This window comes from Narcine bancroftii, chromosome 4, assembly GCF_036971445.1.
Source record: "Narcine bancroftii isolate sNarBan1 chromosome 4, sNarBan1.hap1, whole genome shotgun sequence".
Taxonomy (NCBI): Eukaryota; Metazoa; Chordata; class Chondrichthyes; order Torpediniformes; family Narcinidae; genus Narcine; species Narcine bancroftii.
This window is the reverse complement of record NC_091472.1, coordinates 235,189,818-235,210,928: the sequence shown is the minus strand read 5'-3', so window position 1 is coordinate 235,210,928 and position 21,111 is coordinate 235,189,818. Positions and strand designations below refer to the sequence as shown.

Below are 21,111 nucleotides of genomic sequence, written 5' to 3'. Positions count from 1 at the left end.
AGACAACTACCATAGTCTAATTTAATTAGAAAATAAAATAAACAAATACCCCAAAAAATTACAAATATTCAAAGACCTTTAGCCTTCTGCCCGCAGGTACCAGTGAGAAGAGATTGTGACCAGGTTGATGAGAGCCCTTTGTGATGTTGGCAACTTTCTTGAGCCAGGGCCTCACATAGATGCATTTAATGGATGGGAGACCGAGCTGAGCCTGGCTGCATTTGTTACCTTCTGGAGCTGCCCGCAATCCTGGGCGGTCGAATTCCCAAGCCATTTTCAAGATTTCCATATGTACAATGAAAATTGAGTTTCAAAAATCAAACATGAATCAACCTAACCATCTACAATGAAGCACATACATCCTTCTTCAAGATCAAAATACACTTTGCTTCATTGTACGACAGAACAAATTTGGACCTCATCAAACACATCTACCATTTTGTTACTTAGTTCTCATGTTTCCTTTAATTTGGAGCAGGCTATCTGAAAGGAGAATTTGCTGCTGTAAGAGAGTCATATGGTTTTGTAAGCAGAGAGAGTCCAACAGGCTTTCTCTCAGTCTCTGTGTGTGTGTGTGTGTGTGTGTGTGTGTGTGTGTGTGTGTGTGTGTGTGTGTGTGTGTGTCTTTCTTTGAATATTAGTCATATATAGCATCCAGCAATGCGGTTAGGGAAGGGGTTTGAGTTTTTCTCCTCTACTATTTTCTTCTTTCCTCTTTTTTTAATTATTAGAGTTTTTTTTCTAAAAAAAGGTATATACTATTTAGAATATGAATTATGGATACAATGTTAGTGATATTCAGAATATCTTATTTAGTTTCTGTAACTCTCCATACTGTCTTATTGAATTGTACCCTTTTTGTTTGTATAAGTTCTTTATTAAAATCAATACAATTATTTTAAAAGAAGAAATAAACCTGGTGTTTAGTTAGAGTGTGGAATACACTACCATGGTTGTCAGTGGACCCTGGGGAGGAGCACTGCACCAATGAAGGAGGAACGGATGGCATGGGAGGAACAAGTGGGAGGAGTGATAGAGAGCAAGGGAAGATTAATGAGAAAGGTCATTTTAAACCATCATATATGTACAGCTCCCAGCCAGTGGTGATCTGTATCAGATAGTATGTAAAAATGCCAACATATGGAAAAGTGAACTCTCATTGCTCCCCAACAAAGGTCAAACAACACAGTCACCTTGCTAATGAAGCTACCAGTGATGCATGAGGCATTGATAGCACATTTAATTTCTGTCTCCTCACACATTACAAGAATATCACACAGTACAACTCCAATCATCCAAAATGGTCAGGACTGGGCCTACATCAGATAAGCAGCTTCTTTTTTTTCCCGGAGATTTGGTCATTTTTTAAAAACAGCCCAGTAGCAACAGCAAATCACTTGTAACAGTGTTTAAACAACAAGAAACAACAAGGGAAGGCTTTTTAAGCATTAAAATAATGTTTAATTCTCACCAAAAAAATACTGGCCACCGAGACCTCCCAACTGCAGCCGATCCCCAACACTAACCCACCACTGCTGCTGATCCCTAAGGCTTTCCGGGCCGGTCGAACACTTACTGGCTAGTCAGCAAGGTCCTGTCTCCCTAGTCACTGGAGCTCCTGACCCCGATGCCCGAGTCCCGACTCCGAACCCTCCCCTCCTCGGCCTACTCCACATGCACACCAGGGAATCTGGTGGGTACGTATGGTAGAAGGCTAAGGTGAGAGTTCGGAGTCAGCGTTGGGGTGCTCCGCTCTGCCGAGGGAGGGAGGGAAGGGAACACCACTGAGCCAGAGGTCCCACTCCTGCCCAGTAGCCCGACATCCCCGCTCCTACCCAGGAGCCGACTCTCCTTGATGACGTCGGAACAAGGGATTCTTCCGATCACTTGTGGCTGGGATTCAGGGACACACAGTTTGAGAGGAAGAATTGGAGAGAAAAGTCAATAGGGGAAGATAAAAAAGATGTGGAATGAGAGAGGGGAGAGAGTTACCTGAAACGAGGACAATTGTCATTCTAATTTCATGTCGGGTGAATTTATTTTTTCAAACTGAGATCAGATCGGCTCTGAAAAAATTTCAGATAAATGAAGATCTCAGATTTATTTCTGATATCCTCATTTATCAGAAATGTTTAAAAAAAATTTTTGGATAAATGAGGATTTTGGAAAATCTGATTTCAGATAAATCAGAGTTGTGTTCTTTAAAAGAATGTGCGTCATTGCCACAAACCTATCTCAGATGAAAGGTTTATGTGCTTTCTGAACGGAGTAGTACTTCTTCATTTTAATCACATTGTCAAGCTTCAACACCTTAAAGAGTTTATATTCCAAGCGACTTTGTACAAGTTTGGCTTGAAATAATGATAAAGAAAGTTCACAAAAACAATGAGGTCTTCACAGATATCAGAACTCCAGAATTTGACAAAGATTGGATACAATTTAATTGGGGATGTTAACATGTTAAGCTTTGTTAATAGCCCCCATCACCACAGAGCCATAACACCAGATGCTTGAACCTGCGCAATCAATCATTGTTCAAAGACAGGCTATCTCTGAAGGTTTAGAAAATGTACCTAAATGTTTAGGTTGTGCACCCCTAACAAATACACGCAGAAGGCAGCCTTCACAGTGTGCTTTTGTCACAACCTTTTCTCTCAACTGCATCATTACCTTGCCTGGTCGTCCAAGCTCAAACTGGTTTGATTAGTCAAGCGTGTAAAAGTAGCACCATTCGCTGCAAGTGCAGACCTTTCAACCCATACGACATACACAGCACAGTGGAGATCAACCTCAAAACAATACTTTTTACAAATGCTCAACTTTATCCTGAATAATGTTTGTGTATTTTTAGAAAACTGTTTGTGGAAAAGTTTCCTCTAAAAATAAATGTCCTCTCTGCACCCCCCCACCCCCCCCCCCCCCCCCCCCCCCACCAGCCTCAGTGCAACAAGGGAAGGTCCATTCTTAGCAAGGAGGTAAAAATGCCTCTGATCAAAACACCATAGAATTTCTCACAAGTACCAGGACTTTGGCCTGGTTGGCAGTAAGAAGAGCCCTCCCAGTCAGATCTTTTCTGTACAACCGAAACATCACTCACCATGCATGTTGTCCTCAAGAAGACTGCAGTGAAGTGGAGACAGTCAGCCACCTTTTTGCTGAATTCAAATCCACTAAGAGCATGCATAGAAGGATGCAGGGGTCCTTGTCATGTTCATCCCCAGCAGCAATGTGACAGAGGACTCTAATCTACAGGTTGTTCCCGGGGATGCACAATTCGTCTGACATCGAAAACTGGAGAAAGATACACTTTGGTCTGCCTGAAACCTGTTGGTCTTTCAGAACATGGAGATTTCGGTGAGGGAATGCTACCAACTGGCACATTCCAGGGTGCAGAAATTCGTGCTGAGGGACACACTGAGCCCTGGTGCAGCCAACGCGAGGCCCCGTTACCAGCATTGAGGGGAAGGGGGGGGGGGGGGAAGTCCCTCAAACAATGGAGGGGGGGGGAAGGAAGGAGAGAAATGACAAAGTGCCACACTAGAAATGGTGTAAATGGAATCAAATGTAACAAAGCGTCGTAATGGGAATGTATGGATTTGAAAGTCGGGGTCAGAACAGACTCTGATTGGTTTTCCTTTTGTAAATAATTTATTGCGAATAAAGTATTTTTGGAAAAAAATAGAATTTGTGAAAGCAAATTTTCAAACACTTCCTTTTTGGTCCTAAGGTTCAAACCAAATATTTCCTCTCTCTTTGATCTAAAGCCATCATTCAATGTGGTGGAGCCATTTCACTAAAGAAGTTACTTTGACCCACATACCCCAAAATGTGTTCAGTTCGACATTTCAGTAGCTCAAGCTTTAGCTTTTATTATAAGAACTGGAAACTAGCATCAATTCTTACTCAGTTCATGAGTACACATAACAGAAAAAAATAAATATTAGGAAACCGAGAAAACGAACATTGGGTAATTCTAAACAAAATACTGATGAATAATTCTGAACAAGGGAATGGGGATAATTATCAGTTTCAGCAGGAATAATTTGACGAGGGAAAAGAAATTAAAACCTTTCGCAATCAGCTAAAGAAAGTAAAATATTGCAGTTGCATGAAACAAAATATCGAATTATTCCAGATGACTTGCTTAACTCCATTTCTTTGCTTTTACTCCTTCCCCTCTTCTATCCTCACACGCCTCCCTTCCTATCTCCATATTCCTACATTTGAACACTTTGGAGAACACCTCTGTTCAGCTGTTTAATCCAGTCACTTGCCACTTAATTGTCTGCCCCAGTGCAACTTTGCCTCTTCATCATCTGTGAACTGAAATACAAATTCAATTCATCCCATTTTGCCTTGCAGCATTAGCCTTCAGCCATTTATTTTTCCTACCATGCAACTCATTATAGACTTTTCCTTTAGTCCCTTGAAATTTGTTTTGCCTCCAGAATTTCCCTATTCAGAAAGGTCATTGATCTGAGACTATGTTTTTCCTCTATGCAGATACTGCATGACTGGCTGAATAAATTGGACTTGCACAAAGAAAACTGATCAGAGCTTAAATCCCTCCATTTCCAATTTAAGATGTCACAAAAATATTAAAAAAGCTATTTTCTCTCCAGCCACTTTTAGCTCCAGACCACAAATCTCTGTTTCCTGACCTCAAACTATTCAAAAATAACAAAAGCCACTTAAACCATAAAGAGAATTTAAACAAAGCAATAAAAGCTAATCATTTTTGAAGAGTAAACCAGCAAAAATTCTCACGTGGGGCATTTTAATCAGCAAGCAAGAATTTCACTGCATCTGTACATCGCACTAATACCTATGGCAATAAACTCTTGTCATCAATATCACAGGGGTATTGAGAAATGAGAGAGAACAACAGGACTAATAAATTTGTCCCTTAGGAACCAAAATGGACTTGCTGGGCTAATTGGCCATCTTTTGTGTTTTACAGTCTAAGATTCCAAATCCAACCATGATCTTACCCATGCATCACCATGGAATGAAAGTGAAATCAGGGTTCAACTTTATCCGGCCAAAATAAAGTAGCAATATGCAAACAGATCTCAGTCCATAATGGATAACAGTGGTAGTATGAACAATTGTTTTCACATTCTTTTTAAAGGCTTTCATTTTCTTTCTTTATTTATAGAATCTGGAAAACGCTGGCAACATTAGCACTTGTTGTCCATCCGTGAATCATCCAGCATATTGTGATGTTTCAAGACATACAAGGCAGACTGTAGGAATGGCAGATTTCTTTCCCCAAATAACATTTGGGAATTTGATCATTTTCAGTCATATCTCAGTTTTCTATAGTTCCATACAATTCCTGTGACTTCCTGGTTTTAAAATTCCATATTTAATAAATGACACAAATTTAAATCCTCCAGCTACCACAATAGGATTTGAATATGTGCCTTTAGATTCAACATCCAGAAATCTGGCTAAAACCATTATGCTACTGTACAAGAGACGAAGTTGGGGTTAGGAGGTTAGTTATACATGCAATCCATCATTTACACCCACAACAGTAGTGTTTGTTCAGCTACAGATTAGAGGGCAATGTCCCAACTCTGCATTATTATCTTACTTTACCTATTGTAGTATATTTATACAAGGAAGCCTGATTCTCTCCTCGTCATATAATTGTCTAGCCTGGACAACACCTTCTCAAATTCCTTCTGTGCTGTCACATCCTCTGTGGGAAGATTTGCATATATTCTTCGAGTTGTGGCCAACTTGCTATCGCATCCTGTGCCTTAGTAAAAAAAGGCAAGTAAACGCATTAAAAACAAACCTAAATGCTGGAGGAACCCAGCCGGTCTCTTCAGCATCTATAGGAGACAAAGATACATTTCCAACCCTCCACCTCCTAATCCACCCCATCCTCCTCCCCTCCCCGACATACTCCATCCCACTGAACCTCCCCCTAACCTCTGCCTGGTCTTCACCGTCCCATCCAGAGACTGAACGCTCTGTCCTCAGCAGATGCCACACCTTCATCCACCTTTCCCCACACCTTGATGAGTTCCGTGCACACCATGATGATGAACTCTTCTTCCATCGGCTCCATCTCCATGCTTACTTCCTACACCATGATTCTGCATCCCCCCCTCCCCACCCCCGCCATCCCTTCTCCGGCTTTAAACCTTCTTCTTTCTCCTGGACAACTCGTTCCAGTCTTCTGCCTGCCCTGGACCATTATATTTCCAACTGCCATCGTGTCATCTACCGTATTGACTTCACTACTCCCTTCACTCATTCCAACCTCACCTCCTTGGAGCACCTGGCCTTTCACTCTCTCTGCACCAACCCAAACCTCAACATCATATCCACAGACAAGGATGGTGCTGCTGTGATCTTGACACCCTACCAGGCCAAAGCCAGACGACAACTCTCAGACACCTCCTCTTACTATCCCTCCAACAAGACCCCACCAAAATTCATCAAAGCACTGATTCACACACCATCACTGAACTCATCACTTCCAGTCACCTCCCTGGCACAGCCTCCAACCTTATTGTTTCCCAACCCTGTACCACCTTTGTCTACATTCTGCCCAAGATCCACAAACCCAATTGTTCCAGCAGACCTATCACGTCTGCATGCTCCTGACCCACAACACTGGTCTCTGCTTACCTCAACTCGGTTTTGTCCTCCCAGTCTAGTCCCTCCTCACCTACATCTTGGACACTTCACACGCTCTCCATTACTTCAAAAATCTCCAATTCTCTGAACTTGATTGCCTCATATTTACCATGGATATCTAATCCCTAGAAACCTCCATCCCCCATAATGAAGGCCTCAAAGCCCTTTGTTTCTTTCTGGACAATGGACCCAACCAGTCCCCCTCCACATACTCCACCTGGCAGAACGTGTCCTCACCCTCAATAATTTCTCCTTTGACCCATCCTTCTTTCTCCAGGTACCCACATGGGCCCCAGCTATGCCAGCCTTTTTGTTGGCTACATGGAGGAATCCATGCTACAAGCCTACGCAGGCAAGGCCCCTCAACTCTACCTATGCTACATCAATGACTACTTTGGTGCTGCCTCATGTATCCACAATGAGCTTGTTGACTTCATCCAACCTCAAATTCACTTGGCTCAACTTTAGTATCACTCGCCCTTTCCTCGATCTCTTTGTCTCCATCTTGGGAGACAAACTCATGACAGACATCTTCTATAAACCCACCAACTCCCACAGTTATCTCAACTACACCTCTTCCCACCCTATCCTGTGTAAGGATTCCATTCCATTCTCTCAATTCCTCTGTCTCCATCGCATCTGCACCCAGGATGAGGACTTCTATGCCAGATCATCAGAGATGTCCTCCTTCTTCAAACAACGTGGCTTTCCCTCTACCACCGTCAACTCAGCTTTCACCCATATATCCTCCATTACCCGCACATCTGCTCAGGTCCCCTCCACCCCCACATGCAACAAGGACATGATTCCTCTTGTCCTCACCTACCACTCCACCAGCCACTGCACCCAACACATCCTCTTCCACCTTTTCCGCCACCTACTACATGAACCCACTACTAGACACATATTCCCCTCTCCGTCTTCCGCCAGGACCACTCCCTCCATGACTCCCTTGTCCACTCTTCCCTCCCCACCAATCATCACCATGGGACCTACCCCTGTGACCACAGGAGATGCCCCACTGGCACCCATACCTCCTCCCCCACCACCATTCAGGGCGCCAAACAGTCCTTCCAAGTGAACTAACATTTCATTTGTGAATCTGCAAGGGCTATCTACTGCATCCGGTGCTCCCATTGTGGTCTCCTCTACATTGGAGAGACTGGGAGATCGCTTTGTTTAGCATCTAGCTCTGTCACCACAATAGCATGGATCTCCCTGTGACCACCCATTTCAATTCTCCATCCCATTCCCTTGCTGACATGTCTGTCCAAGGTCTCATGCACTGCCAGGCTGAGGCCACCTGTAAATTGGAGGAACACCACCTCAACTTCCAACTGGGCACCCTCCAACTGGATAGCATTAATATCGGCTTCTCTGGTTTTCGTTAACCCCACTCATCTCTTCCCCCAACGTCTTTTCCTATCTCTGCCACTCCAATGGCACAAACTTGATAGATTCTTACCTTGTCCCTCATCATATCCAATTAACACTTTTTTATTGGTCTGGATTCCTCCCCCATTGTTTGAGACTTTCTGAGATTTCCTGGTTTTGTATTATTCTGATTATTCCCTGTAGAAGGGCTCAGGCCCGAAATGTCAGCAATGTATCTTTGTCTCCTATAGATCCTGAAAAGACCGACTGAGTTCCTCCAGCATTTCAGCTTTTTTTTTTAAAAACTAGAATCACAGCACCTGCAGACTTTTGTGTTTCACTAAGTGCACTTGCATGCCTTACGAGCTATATTACCCACCCGTCAAAACGCCTTTAGTAACCAGAGGTCATCTGCTGCACTATTCTTCCGTTCCTCAATCCTCCTGATGCTCATCAAAGAGTTTATAGCTACTCTCTCCAAATACAACCTCACAGGGTTGCTTTATCTGATCCACTTTGTGCCTACCAGATCAGCCTTCTGTCAAGCTAGAACTTTCTTCCTCACTACCTCACCTCGCTACCAATTTGTTATCAATGGCCACCTCCTTATTCAGGATCCCTGAAAGAGGTTTAAATAATCATCACAGAAAGAAAAGGATCTAATACTAAAGTCTGAAAGTAGACTCCAAACACTGAAACCACTTTCAATACAACTTGTGCACTTTCACTTGGTTGATATCATCTTTTTATTTTCCTAATCAATTCCCTTGCTAATTGTAGCACTATCGATCAATCACACCAGACAGACAGCTGTGTTTAATAGGCTTTAAGCACCTTAAGACATCAACACATCTAACATGTTGCAGGCCCGGTTCCAAGGCAGGTGCTGATGGAGGAGTTTTGGCGTCACAGTCTTTATAAGGATTTCTGGGAGGGAGGAGCCACAGGTTCAGGGGGCAGGCTGACCCATACATTGCGCCAGTAAAGCAATTAAAATTTTTGATGAGTTAATAGTCAGGGAAGTTTGCAAGATGCAATTTTCACTTAACAAATTATATTGACTAACCTGATCAATAATCACAAAGTTAAGCAGTCTTCTAGAATTTGTTTCACAATAATTAGTCCACCACCACATTGTACAACTGTAGACCTTCCCTTTTTTCTTTTACAGACAGTAATAACACATAGCTGTCTTCCAGTACCACATGACAGGCAAAGAAGATAGTCAAATGCCTGCAATATAATCTCCAATGCTGCTTTGTAAAGTCAAGGACTTGGTTTAATCACCATCTATGGAAGCACTACGCCCAACAGCTTTTAATTTAATTTACCAGCACTGTAACAGACCCTTCCGGCCCCATAAGCCTGTGCTACCTAAATACACTGATTAGCCTACAAACCCCGCATGTTTTTTGGAGGGTTGGTGAAAACCGGAACACTTGGAGGAACCCCACGAGAGGATTAAAGTCCTCAGAGGATGAATGCTGGATCCAAGTCAGGGTGATTGTTGATTCTACCACCAGGATGGTTTAGAAAACAGCATGGAGAAATTTTAACTTGCTTCTAAGTGGATTGTCCAAAACAAAAATAACAGGATGAAAAAGAAACTTTTATGTTATTAAATGTCAACATCAAGAGGGGTTTAACAAAAAGAGGCCAATATAGATGTAACAAAAGTCACCTACACAGAAGGGAAAGCAACAAAGGGAAGCATTGCAATTAATTTGCCATTTCAAAATGCCCATTACTCATCCTCCCATTGAAGCTCATCGATAATTCTTTCAGGTTTTATACTCGTGTATTTTATCTTCCACATACACAAGCAAAAGGCAAATCTTATTATATTGTTGCATTTTTCCTCTTCACTTTTTGTGATACGGTCATCTTTGTTCTTGACTCCCTCTTCCCCCTTTTTGTAGTGGTCCTTCACGACTTCTATAATTCTACAAGGTTCAGAATTTCAGGGCAATAATGAAGGAACAGTAATGCAGTACTGTATATTTTTAAGTCATAGTGATGTGTGACTTGTGGGGTGGGGGGGTGGGGGGGGGGGGAAGAATCGGTGGGTGTTCCTCAATGTCTGATGATGTTGTCTTACCTGATGGTAAAGGCCACATATTCAGGAGGTGCAGTCAGAGTAGCCTTGATGAGTAGATTTAGATTAGAGATACAGCTCAGCCGCAGGGCCATACCAGCCTGCCCCACTCAAATACATTGCTGTATCCCAGAGGTTTTTCAAACTGCCCTTCTCACACATTCCACCTTATTCTCTCACATTCCACCCTATGCCACAAATACTCTATTAGTAAGGGATTGCTTAAGGTGGTAGGTGAGTAGAAAGAAAAAGGTTTGAAAACCACTGTTTTAATCTTACCTAATTGACTCGTTATGTGCACAGTTCCATAACTCGAAAGGAAATGGGCCAATGACAATTTATCTCAAGCAAAATATTTCAGTAACAATTGGGTCTAAAGCAGTGATTCTCAACCTTCCTTTCCCACCCACACGCCACCATAAGCAAACCCTTACTAATCACAGAGCAATGATGGCATAGGTATTGCTCAAGTTGGAATGAGTTGAGGGGGGCAGTTTGAAAACCACTGCTGCAACCAATTAACCTACTAAACCCGTACATCTTTGGAACATGGGAGGAAACTGGAGCCCCCAGATGAACCTCATGTGGACAAGGCCAGATTCGAAACAGGGTCCCTGGTATAATAATCATATTGCGCTAACCCTTAAGCTAACTGTCCTGCCCCTTGCAGTAAATTTTGCGGATAGTATAGGTTGGAGCTGGTATTGGAAGGAATGAATGTTTAGGGTAAAGAATGGAGTACCAATTAAATTGCTTTGTTTTGGTTGGTGTTCGTCTTCCTGAGCACTGTTGGAAATAGACTGATCCTGTTAATTATAGAGTGTCCCATCACAACCACAGACTGTTGATCTCCTTTCCCATATCACATGGAGTGAATCAAGTTGAACACAGACTTCTGTGATGCTGAAGATGACAGGAAATTATAACGGCCAAGCATTTTTGAATGAATATTTTGGGGAAGGCTAGAATTTTGACATTTGCATTCATGTGTCACCTCTTCTCGTTTGCATTTCCATTGGGCATCGCTATTCATGATGCAATGTGGAAGGACTACAAGGCTTCATGTGGAGTTATAGAAGAAAATCTACAGATGTTGAGTTCAAGTGCAATCACAAATATGCTGGAGAAACTCAGCAGGTTACATAGCATCCATAGGAAGCAAAGGGTAACCAATGTTTCAGGCCTGGATCCTACATCAGGAATAAGAAAAAGCTGGCAGATATCTGAATAAAAAGGTGGGGGGAGAAGGAAAGGACAGAGGAAGGGGAAGGAGGACCAGCACAGGCTAACCGGGTAGAAGAGAAAGAAAGCTGAGGTGATGGGGGGAAACCCAGATATTCCATCTTGACACTCTCCAACCAGACAACATTAACATCAACCTCCAATTTCCATTAACCCCTCCCCTGAGTCTCTCACTTTCCCTATTCTTCTCTCCTTTCCTTTAACTCTTCATCCCCTTCCCTTCCTCCTTTCAGAGAGCTACCTTTCTTATCCCTGTGCCCATGCCCCCATCTCGGCTTTTCAATAACATTTATTTCCTCAATGGAAAACCTCTTGAAGCACCCCTTACCACCAAACCATCACATCATTACAAGATCACCATGGGTCTATCTGTATATCGAACAGAACACATTGTTTTTGCACCATCAGCCAACCAAATGTAAATATTTATTACTTACTTTATTTTCACTTCCTTTTATATTTATATTTTATTTTGTTTTTGTGGCATCTTAATTATACTTAAATTTGTGTTCAAATGCCTTCCGTAACTGGAAAAGTGCACCAAATAAGACTATCTTTGCATTTGTTCATTGTACATTTGGATATGACAATAACCCTCATTCATACATTCAGTCTCCAGCAACCCAATGAATGAAAAGATTCTCCCTCAAGTCCCTTCATAAACTTCCTGCATCTCACCTTGAACATGTGATGTCCTCTCGTCTTAGACAGCCCCATCATGGGAGTGCCATCCCGCACCCTAGAATTTTCGACATCTCTTCCAAGTCATCCCCTCCATTTCCTCCCCAGTCTCTTAAGAACGCGGAGGAAAGCTGATTCATTGTCTGGGGGTGGATGACAAGATCAACTGATGCCAGGAGCCCTCGTGGTGTCTTGAGTCAAAGCTGAAGACTGACTATTCCCTCATGCCTGTGAACATACCCAGGGACATGGGTGGAGGAGCCTGACACATTCTATGCATATGAAAGCAGCCTGCTGTTTGGCTAGATGATAGGAGAACACTCTCCATTTCAATTCTGAGTGGCTGTTTCTGCCAAATTCCCATCTATTTGTCAAGAACTGAGCGACGCGTGGAAGCCGCTATGAATGAATCCGATCTTGCCCGTTATTTTAAAATTCTAGAAGCTCAGCTTGACCATTTACGATTAATCCTGTTATCTTGTTTTTAACATTTTTTTTGGTTCATTTTTAAACTCCAAAATGGTCCTGGAGGAGGGCGATTTTTAATGAGTTGGCCTGCAGAGTATTCAAACCCCCAGATTTTCCATTGTATCTCATAGCACAACAATATACAAGTCCTCTTGTAGGCCTTGAAGCTGGAAGTGGATTTGAGACTAGCCGAATTCTGTGCCAATATCGATGCTGGTATTACCTTTATTGTACATTAAGATAAAGTTATAACAGAGCAGAGATGGCTTGCTGGATCATTTCAGAGTGCTGGAATCCACAGGGCCCAGCCAGAGCAAGGACCCCGACCCCACCCCCACCCTGGAAAGGTGCTACTGAACCATGGGGTTTTGCAGCCACCCTTTCGCCAATCACAAGCCTCCATACCAAATACTTATTTTACACACAAAACAAAAGATACATTTAACTAATCCATTAAAGTCACTTGACAATCCTTTGTTGTGCTTGCATACCTGCCCAATGAGTTTCCAGAACAGACCTCCAGTGTGGAACAGATTGGATCCCCACGGGCAGAGACTAATTTGACTGGTCTCGAAAAAGCACATTTAGTACACAAATACGACAGAGAAATTTGTGTCCTGAACATGTTCAACGATGAGGTTAACCTTTGCATCCAACCACTCCTCCTGAGAGGTAGCCCTAAAGATATGCTTGGGGAGGATTTGGGGTAGGTAACTGAAATGTGCAATCAGCACATTCCAAAAGTCACTCAAAGTTTCTAGAATCAACTGGAATGTTTTCTCATGTGCCTATTCTACTTTACCAGCTAAGTGAAATAAATATTACTATCTAATATCAACCTCTCTACTCCACAATAAATTGGGGGGGGGGGGAAGATTCTATAACAAAAATAAATAAATACATCCAGTCTCTAAAGTAATAGCAGCAATAGGAAGATACAAATATTGGGATGATGGTCGCTTGGAGTTTGGATTATAATGGGAATCTCCTGCAGGCTCCCACACACCATCCCAATTGACCTTTCATTCCCAATATTAAATATTTTCATCCATAATTGAATGTCAGTATAACGCAAGGTGGGATCTGCCATTCTGATGATCCCAAGAGTCACCCCCATCAGCACAAGACTCAGTAAAGCAGTGGTGGTGAGCTGCAGGCTTTCTTCAGCCCTGAGCAAGCAATGATAATGAAGGGTGTTTTTTTTGAGGGCTTTATTTTTTTCCCCTTAACTATATAGATTTTTATCTTTTAAGGTTTCCGAGTAAACAAACACATCTGTCATAACAATGGAACTTGATGAAGGGCAGCACTGCAAAGAAAGGAAAGGAGGTGGATGGGTCAGTGAGCAGCAGGGTTAGCCTGAAAAGGTAGATACCATGCTACATTCCAGACATAGTTCCCTGAAAGAGGAAGGGTTAGGCTAGCAAACAATCGTTAAAACTTCCTCTCCTGCCCACTGACAGCAAAAAAAGGTACCATCTTCAAAAAAAAATTAGCACTACTTTAAAAATATAACCATACTGGTAGTTTTGTTTCCCATCTCAAATTACAAAAAAAAATCAATATGATGCAATCAAATTCCTCAGATTCTGACAGCCACAAGATTGAATTTTACACAAGGAACTTTCAACCTTGTGTGACATAGATAAGGTTGCACATATTTGAAATCTCTCTTTCCTTAAACTAAACAGCTTTTAGTTAGAATTCAATGCGCAGGTTACTGTTGAAAACCAAATCAAGCAAACTCCTCACTAATTGCCAATGAATGAAAGAGATCAGTGTGGAGGATAGCTGAATTGGTATAAAGTTTCAAAGATTTAATGCATGAATGTACATTATTGAAAAGGTTTAACAGCTGAAGCTAATAGAGCATGTAAGATGGGCTCTGACATTTTGTGTATGTTTATATGGATCATAAACATTTAAAATGCAGATTTTGCAACTATAGCATTTTAATGTTACAAAGAGTCAGTGACGCAAAGATACAGTACTGTTCTTCAGCAAGATCTCCACGCTAGTTACTTTCTTTCGACTTCCAAAATATGCAATCAGCATATCCCAAAAGACACTCAAAAAGCTTCTAGAATCAACTGGAATGTTTACTCATGTGCCTATTCTACTTTACCAGCTAAGTGAAATATCTAATATTTAAAATCTAATATTAACCTCTCTACTTCACAATAAATTGGGGGGAATTCTATAACACTGGTATTTTAATGCAAATTTGATAATTTGACAAAAAAATATAAATCCAGTCTCTAAAGTAATAACAGTAATAGGAAGGTAGAAATAGATTGGGTTGATAGTCGCTTGGTGTTTGGATTATAATGGGAATCTCCTGGCATTTGTAATGATACCTTAGACATAGATGCAGTGAAGGAACAGAGGTGGTGATGAACCTGGAACAAAAGCAGTTAAAAGGACCCTAGAGGCTTACCCTTGTTTCTGGGGCAGAGTGAACTGACAAGGGAGAAGAATGGCAGAATTTATTGGTGGGGGTTCAAATAGTAATCATCTAGAATAGTGGTTCTCAACCTTTTTCTTTTCCTTTCACTCACTTCTATTCCCTATGCTTAAAGTGGTTTGTGAGTGGGAAGGGAAGGTTGAGAATCTCTGCTCTAGATCCCATTGTTTCTGAAAAATTTTGCTTGAGAAAAATTGTCATTGGCCCATTTCCTTTGGAATTATGAAACTGTGCACATAATGAGTCAATTAGGTACGATTAAAACAGTGATTTTCAAACTTTTTTTCCCCACCTATGTACCACCTTAAGCAGTCCCTTATTAATCACAGAGCATCATCTATGGCATAGGGATTGCTTAAAGTGGAAAGGAAAAGGCTGAGAAGCACTGATCTAGAAGAGTGATGGTGAAAGGGTTCTGCCTCTCTGGGTGGGTGGAAGTGGAGAAAAGAATAGGGTGAAATGACGGGGAGCAACTATCATGGCGTTTTGCGGGTACATTATAATCTGAATTTTCCATTAAAATGATTTTGCCTTCCTAATCTTCACATAAAATTAAAAATAATGTTTTTTTTAAACTGCATCATTTCTATTTTAAATATTCATTCTCCAGCATAGCAGGATCCAATGTACCCTACACCATCACTAAGTCATAGATTTCAATATTTAAATTACTGCTCCCAATGTCAAATTTCCCGTGAGGTTTTCACGTGCGTGTCGTCTCATTCTGAAAATATCCTTAGTATTCCAAAGCAAATACCAGTCGCTCGTTTTAAGAGCTATGCTCAATCTTAAATGCCACAGGTTACAGACACTTTATTGGATATTCTTTCACAAAGAACCCAATCAAAGCCTGCTGCTTTTCTCTTCAGCACAAATAACCAGCTTGCCACTCAGCTCCAGATTCAAAAACCTGTTAGCCGGTAAGCCTCCAGACATGCTCACTAAAATATCTGAGAAAACTTGCGTCCGCAATTTATACTTATTCTATCTCCAGAAATCCCTAAAGAAGCCTAGAGTTCTGGTCCAGCCATTGAAAACATACTGGGATCCTCTTCTTACTGTTACCTTTGGGAAGAAGTTCAGCCCCTCCAGGAATAGCTATCATACTCTTGAATCTCATCAGGAACTGCTCCACCATCACAAAAGGGATGTCTGCCTATTGCTACCTCTTTTTTGCACTAGATATCTGTGGATATTTATTGTCCATTTTTTCTGATTTTGTTGTCTTTTCAATACAATCAAGTACTGTACTTGTATTTAATATGTATTTTAGCTATTGTGTTTCTTCTTATAAAGTACCTGTTCTGCTACAGCAATAACTTTGGTGCATATGCATGTTGACAAGACAAAGGAGATGATCGTGAACTTCAGGAGGACCAGGAATGACCACCGTCCACTACACATCCACAACTCTGTAGTGGAGAGCACCAAGTTCCTTGAAGTTCAGTTAACACGTGGCCTATTGTGGATACTCAGCATCTCCTCACTTGCCAGGAAAGTACAACGACACTGCACTTCCTGAGAAGATTGAAGTGGGCCGCCATCACGTCAGCCCTCTACTGGAGCTCTATTGAGAGCATCTTCTCCAGCTGCATCACAGTGGTACAGTTGCTGCAGAGGTCAATCCACAGGACCACAAGAGTGGCGGAGAGGATCACTGGATGCTCTCTCCTCCTCCCCCCCACCCCCCCCCCATCAATGTGATCTAATTGGATCATCGCCTGAAGAGGGCGCAAAACTCATTGAGGACCCCTTCCACCAGGCATACAGTGTCTTTCAGCTGCTCCAGTTGGGAAAAAGATACAGGAATTTCAGAACCAGCACCATCAGGCTGAGAAATAGCTTCTTCCCCACCAGGCTGAGAAATAGCTTCTTCCCCACCAGGCTGAGAAATAGCTTCTTCCCCACCAGGCTGAGAAATAGCTTCTTCCCCACCAGGCTGAGAAATAGCTTCTTCCCCACCAGGCTGAGAAATAGCTTCTTCCCCACCAGGCTGAGAAATAGCTTCTTCCCCACCAGGCTGAGAAATAGCTTCTTCCCCACCAGGCTGAGAAATAGCTTCTTCCCCACCAGGCTGAGAAATAGCTTCTTCCCCACTAGGCTGAGAAATAGCTTCTTCCCATCTTCCCACGGGCAGAGAGAACGTTGATCACACCAACTATCTGAGGCTTTCATATTTATGAAATAGTAATAGTATGTATGTTTGTGTGTATACTTGTCCTGCATTTGAATTGTTTGTCTGTATGCGTGTTATGTCTGGCTGTGTGTCTGCATATTTTGCACCGAAGACCAGAGAGCGCTGTTTCTTCAGGTTGCACTTGTGCAATCAGATGAAGATAAACTTGAAACAATGTATATGACAATAAACTTGTTATCCTTGTTTTAATTCTTGATGTCAGCAGGATATCTAACTATGGGAAATCATCTTCATCCACAGTGCACATTCAGGTATTTTCTGCAGACTCAATCAGTCAGGAGTCGTCTCTCTGGATGCTTTTCTTCTGCTTACCCCAGATGAAGAGCACCTCGAATTGCAAAATGAGCATAGTACACAAGTCATTAATCTTAATCTGTAAGGTTCAGTTCCACAAAGTATTGTGAACAACATAATTACATGTCTTTGAGGTGGACATGGAGCTTTCACAGGGCTTTTGGTTCCAATTTTGAAATAAAGCAAATATATATATATATATATGACAATCTGACTCATTTGCTTTAAAGATTAGTCTAACTGGAACATCACAATATGTTCCAGGTATTATTGTGCACATTCAGTATCAATATACCAAGTTAAATAAGTCTTAAAATTCTGGAAATAATCAATATTCATGCTGCTTTTTTTAGGGGGAGTGACAAGTGTAAACACTACAGGCAAATGCCCCTACACCTACACTCAAAGATAGACCAGCAGACTCTGGAAACGTGGCAAAAATTATTTGTTTAACACCATAATTAACTTTTCGGCATTCACTTCAAATTCCCAAACTGATTATAGTTCTTTCCGTTCTTTGGTACAGTTCTATCAGATTACACATTATTTTCTGCAAGATATTTGTAATTCCAGCACTTGAGATTTAAATTTATGCCTGATTTTGCACAGCAACAATAAACCTTAAAAATAGAACTATTTGCTCCCATCGGGGCCTCCAAGATGATTTAATGAGTGTTCTAGTTTCCTTTCCAAATTGATCATATTCTTAAAATTATGTGCAATTCTGAAACTCTGTTTTCATGTTCATATTGTTTGCACCAAAGCAAAAGTACCAACAGACTGGAACATTTTACTCCACAGTGAAATGTAAGTGAATTTCTCTTTAATCGCTAATAGCAAAAGCCATTTATTCAGTCAGAAGGCAGTGGGTCAAGATGCCTATTCAAGAATGAAACTGCGACATAAAGCTGAGGAGTTACAAATTCTTAAAAGTGCTGTCTTTCAGGTAAGGCATGACACAAAAAATAATTGTCTGGTCTTAATTTTTCAAGCAGACGAAAAGGATGCCACAGCACTGTTTGATGGATCAAAAAGCGTTTAATATTCCTCTCGGCAAAATCTACCAAAACCAAGTTAAATGAGGATCAATCTCATTCTTTTGGAGGTCAAGTTGCTGAATAGATCCAGAGGAAGATGTGAATGGATTCCTGGCCACAATGGCATCTCAAGGTATGGTGCTACGGTAGATCAGCTATGATTACTGGAACAGGTTCAAAGAGCTGAATGGTCCACTTCTATTTTTCTCTGTCGCTTTGTTCCAATTTGATCATTGCTGTCTCTAGATTGACCCATAAATCTGAAAACAGAGCATGATTGAAGTGACCGGAGCACATTAAGGTGATCTTTAAGTTAACTATTTTCCAAAATCTCTGAAAAACCCAACAAGTCAGATAACTACTTGTCATAGAAGCTACTCCTCAACTTCAATGTGAAGTCAATTTCATTGCTAAACACAGGGCAAGCTATGTGACATAATCCAAATTCACCAGGAACCTGTGCAAAATCTTTTCGCATCTTACTTTGAGGTGGAGGTGAGGCTGTTACTTAAATGGTTTGGAATCTCTCTGAGCATTGAAGCAGAAGGTCTTGGATCACCTCATATGCACCCAAAATCTCAAATGGCTCTGTGTCCTAGAAAACTTATGCATTAACAGGTCATATCAATGTGACATATATGGGTATCTACAGGTTCAATAAAATAATTTTACAGTGGAGTTCTGGCTACCTAATACTTCATATTTTTTATTTGGAAACTGAAAACTCATTCCAGGCTTGTCACAGGGATTAAATTATTAATTTTCCCCAAAAAAAATTACAGCGTTGTTCTATTATGTTCAGATGTCAAAATGCAGTACTTTGTGGTGCACATTTCTTTAATGCACATTGTGCATTTTAAATTAATCCTCAATCATTCTCCCCCATTCTACCTACTTCAGTTTTCTTCATGGTAAGAAGGTAGTGCAATTTGTTTATTTATTTTTACTCTCATCTACGTGAGTTGTTGAAACCAGAACCATCCTCTGAGAAAGCTTGTGTAATAAATTTTTGTTAATGCTTAAATTCATAACTCCTTGGGGCAGAAATTAAAATTAAACTATATTTTTGCACTCAGATTTTCACCTAAATCCAAGACTCCAAATGGCTCTTACCTTCATCTCTGCAGACCCATACCAGAAACAAACAATACAATGCTCTGCATTTGTCTGCTCATAATGCAGTACATTTACTAAGATTTACAGTTGGACATTCGGAATTTTCAGAAATAAATGTCAACAATAATTTTACATAATGTTCATGGAATTTGTATGTCACAGGCAATGATGTCATGTCATTTATTCAAGAAGTGAACTGGCATGTAATCATTGACCATAATTCTGATCTGGAGTCACATATCCGCTAAAGAACAATTCACTTCCTTCCCTGGAAGAGGTTAGTGAAGCAGGTGGGTCTTTCCAACAAACCAGTAGTTTCAAGGTTATTATTCTCAATTGCTGCTGTTTTGTAAATTCCAGATGATTTATTTATTGAAGTAAGGTGACAAGCAAGGTGGGATTTGAACTCGCATCTCTGGATTCCGAAAACTGTTTGCCAGTCCAATAACCCATATACCACATACCCCTTAATCAAGACCACTTTTAAAATATTGATACAGGTGTTGAATTATGGAAATTTAAGTTCTTCTGTTTGAACCATTTGATGTACCTATTCAACGCTCATATGGCCCTGAGATATCACACACACCATTTCTCACTTTTCAATTCTAACAAAGGATGAAAGCCGACATCTATTTGGGGTTTGTCTTTTTTTAAGTCAGTAGTACCCAATGCAATGTCACAACATCTGGTATGCTTTTGAATATTCACATTGCCTTGAAACTCTAAACAGACCTTGACCTCCATTTCATTTGACCTTGATCATCTGTGATAAAGATCTCAACCTTGTCCATGGAAAGCAATAGCACTCTCCACCTGATTATACGCTCGGTCTTGGTGCAAATCAAATCCCATTTCTGAAGGAAGTCTTTGAGAAGGGTATACTTCGACCTCATTTTTAATGAATTTTTACACTCCTTTAAATAACAAGAGTGGCTCATAGAAATCAGTGGCAATCATCTACATTCTCACCAGCACTCGATATTACACAATTTGCATTCCTTCGAAATTGCAAATTTGTCTAATAGCTTGTTTCTGGCCAAGTCAGATTTGATCATACCCCAAATGAAAACACAACCAATAATAGACACAACTGTGGGGTGGAAAGGAAGGGATTTTATAAAATCTCAGTTTAACAACTGCTTTACATTTCCAAATTCTCATAGCTTTCAAATTACTTTATAAATCGCTGAAATTCAATGGATTTATCAAAGTTTCTATTTCAGAACATAACCTGCAATAAATATTATTCAGTATGAAATGGCTGAAAAGAAATGCATACAACTGTCATTCGTCCTGATGAATAGAAAATCAACCATGGTACTTCAAATTATCAGTCACGTAGCAAAAATGCAAATCTCCTAAAAAACGAGTCTAATTTAAAAATAAATATCACTTCACAAAGTAAATTTCTTCTCTTGGTCACAGAATGTTGCATTTTACGTTTCCTCCCCCCGCCGTAATTCCAGGCATCATGTGAATCACT

The 21,111-nt window shown here is 41.0% G+C and overlaps 1 protein-coding gene across 6 annotated transcripts in view; it reads right to left on the bottom strand.

Moving 5' to 3' along the window:
• agap1 (ArfGAP with GTPase domain, ankyrin repeat and PH domain 1) overlaps positions 1 to 21,111 on the bottom strand; it is a 786,550-nt gene that overhangs the window by 513,618 nt on the left and 251,821 nt on the right. The gene's annotated exons all lie outside the window — the stretch shown is intronic.